The sequence below is a fragment of the Arachis duranensis genome, chromosome 9, assembly GCF_000817695.3.
Source record: "Arachis duranensis cultivar V14167 chromosome 9, aradu.V14167.gnm2.J7QH, whole genome shotgun sequence".
NCBI classification, from domain to species: domain Eukaryota; kingdom Viridiplantae; phylum Streptophyta; class Magnoliopsida; order Fabales; family Fabaceae; genus Arachis; species Arachis duranensis.
The window spans coordinates 21,136,599-21,139,836 of NC_029780.3; positions in this window are offsets into that span (position 1 = coordinate 21,136,599).

Genomic DNA, 3,238 nt, shown 5'->3' on the forward strand with positions numbered 1-3,238 from the left:
GATCCTGTACATGACAACCAGAAATAGAAAAGGTGACATCAAAACCCATATCAACAAGTTGACCAACAGAAATAAGATTAAAGTTCAATTTGAGAATATAATAAATATCAGGGAGATTAAGAGTTGACTGGGAGATAGAACCCGTGTGTGTTGCGTGTAAGAGGGAACCATTAGCAGTATTGATAGAAGGTGCATTTGTAGTGGTAGACAGAGACAAGAAAAGATTACACAATGGAGACATGTGATTAAAGCAACTCGAGTCAAAATACCATTTAGAATTACCTGGAGGAGTCAAAAAAGCAGCAAGGGTATTACCAGAAAGGGAGAGAAGATGCTGAAGAAGAGACGCAATATCAGATAGAGAGACAGAAGACGGGTTAAGAGGAACAAAGGTGGTAGATTCAGTAGTAGCAGCAACAGCAGAAGCAGGCTGATGAGTGGGATTTGTGCTGGTCTATAATTCCTCAATTGAAATTAAGTGTTTCGTTGGTAGCATAGTCTAAACCGACAATCAAATCCCATCGATCGAAGTTTAATTTTCAAATACAAATAACCGAGAGTAATTAAACCTCGGGTCATCTTCCCTAGAAACTAGTGACAATAAATGCAAAATTTCGGTTGTGAAAATCAAGGGGGTTTTCAATAATGAAGTAAGCAATTAAGAAATAAAAGAACGATCCAAAATTGCAATTAATAAACTAATAAAGGAATTAAAAAACTATCTATGTAATATGGACAAGTACGACTCAAAATTGATGGAAATGTGGTTCAAAACATAAATGGAACCTTGACTTGGGATGAGTTATGGAATCCCTTCCTTTCCATAACCACAACTATGATAATTATGATGGATTAATCTCACCTAGTCAACCCTTAACATCGAAGAGTAAGTCAAGTGAGCATAATTGTTATTATTCCACAAATCCTAGCTAACTTACTAATTACCTTAGTAAGAAGCCAGCATTAGTGGAAATAATAGCAACTAACAACCCAAGAATTATCACTAAATGTCATACATTATAGCTCTAGTATTCCATATACTCATTTTTCCCAAGGCAAGGGGTGAAAATTTACCCCGGAATCAAAATTGGCATTTCATCAAACACATGGTAGGCATAATCATAAAACATGGCAAAATTAGAAAAATGCTTGAAACTATGAACCAAAAATGATCAAAATCAACAAAGGCAACTTAATAAACATGTAAAAACCATCAAACATCAAATTCATTAACTCAAACTCAAAATTGCAAAACTATGTATATATTGACAAAGGAAATTAAAGTGTAAGAAAATGTAGAACAAGTAGTGCAATAAAAGAGAAAATTAAGAAATACTTACAATGGAAATAGATAGAATCCATGATCAAAATTGGAAAATGAAAAGTTGAATTATAAACCCTAACTAAACCCTAAGGAAATTGAGAGAAAAACCTAAACTAAACTATCCTAAAACTATCCTAAGCGTGTTGTATGAATGTATGGTATGAGTGTGTGTTGCTAGCCTCTCCCTTATATGCTTCATCACTTCAAAAATGGGTTTGGAAACCCTAAAAATTGCGAACTACGTGACTTTTTAATGAAGTCACGCGCTGGTACCTATGCGTACGCACACTTTCTGATTTTTCCTCTTGTGCGTACACACAGATGTATGCGTACGCACACTTGCTGGTTTCGTCAGTCGTGCGTATGTATAGTATGTTGAGCGTACGTACAGTATGTTGTGCATACGCACACTTGGCTGTGTGCTTCTCCTTTGACTTCTTCATGTTTTCTCCCAATTGCATGCTTCTCTTCTACTCTTATCAATCCATTCCAACCTATTACGCCTGAAATCACTCATCAAAACCATCAAGGCATCAAATGGAATGAAAGTGGAATAAAATTGATTAAAATCGGCACAAAATAACATGTTTTCACAATTGGACATAATTTAGAGAGAAAACACAAAAGCATGGTATTTAGGTGAATAAATATGGGTTTATATGATGAAATCCACTCAAATCAAACCAAAATTTATCAACAAATATGGATTTATCACAGGCACAGTCTTAGAGAAGTTGGGACGAGAATGATACTTGAGTTGATCAGGACGTGCTGGGCGAGTGGGACAGGTAGTAATCAAATGTCTCGGGAGCTTGCAATAATGGCAAAACAACTGTGAACAATGGTAGCTAATGTGACCTTTTTGGTGGCATGTGCGACATTCAACAGAAAGACAGTTGGAGAAGAGGTGTCCGGAATGATTGCAGTTTTGACAGAATTTACCCTTTCTCTTTGTGACAGCAAAAACATCTAACTTTTCTATAATAGTAGTCACAGAAATCAAAGAGAGGAGAGAAAATTGCAATTTCAGAGCAGAAAATGAGAAATCAGAATGCAGAATCGGAAAGAGCTCACCAAAAAACCTTAGGGAAGGTCCCACTGTCTGTCACGTCAGCAGCTACGTCAGATGCCACATCAGCCAAGAAGGACATGTGGCAGCATCTAAAAGGAGGAAGGAAAACACGTCAATGACACGTGGCAGCGTCTGGATGGAGGAAGGAAGCATGTGGGTCAGCCAATCGGACCAGATTGGGTCCAGGCGCGGGTCGTTCGGTCGGCACGGAGCAATGGCGGGGCGACACGTGGATGGCATTAGGCCGTTGGATCGAAGGTCCAATCTAACGGCTCAAAATGAATCTGGAAAGGAGAGGAACCTGGTGGCGGCAGCGTCTTGCGGTGGTACATGGAAGCGCGTCTGGCGACGGATGATGGCGATTTTGGTTGCGTTGGAATCACGGCGATAAGACAAACATGGTGGTAACGGAGGTGACGAACCAAAGCTTCGAAAAGTGATCGAAAAATGAGGCCAAAGGACACTGTCGGAAAAGAAAAACAACAGGGCTATGATCTAATTTTCATGAAAAAAAACTTATGCTCTTGATATCATGTTAGAAACAAGAAACTAAATTGGAGAAAGAATTTGTATATTATTGAGTTGTGTTCAAAGTACAATGTACAAGAAGTATATATAACTGTTAAAAGAATGAAAGTAATAAAAGCATAAAATTTTATAATTAATATATAGATATGCTATATAAATATAAATGATACTAATTAATCTAAAATGATTCTAATAATTCTCTAACAATACTCAATTATAATATTTTTATGGTAATGATACTTTTTTAAAAAAAAAAAGCATGTTAAGTACTTTTAATATTTGTCCAAATTTCAATTTTATCCCAAAGTTTAAAA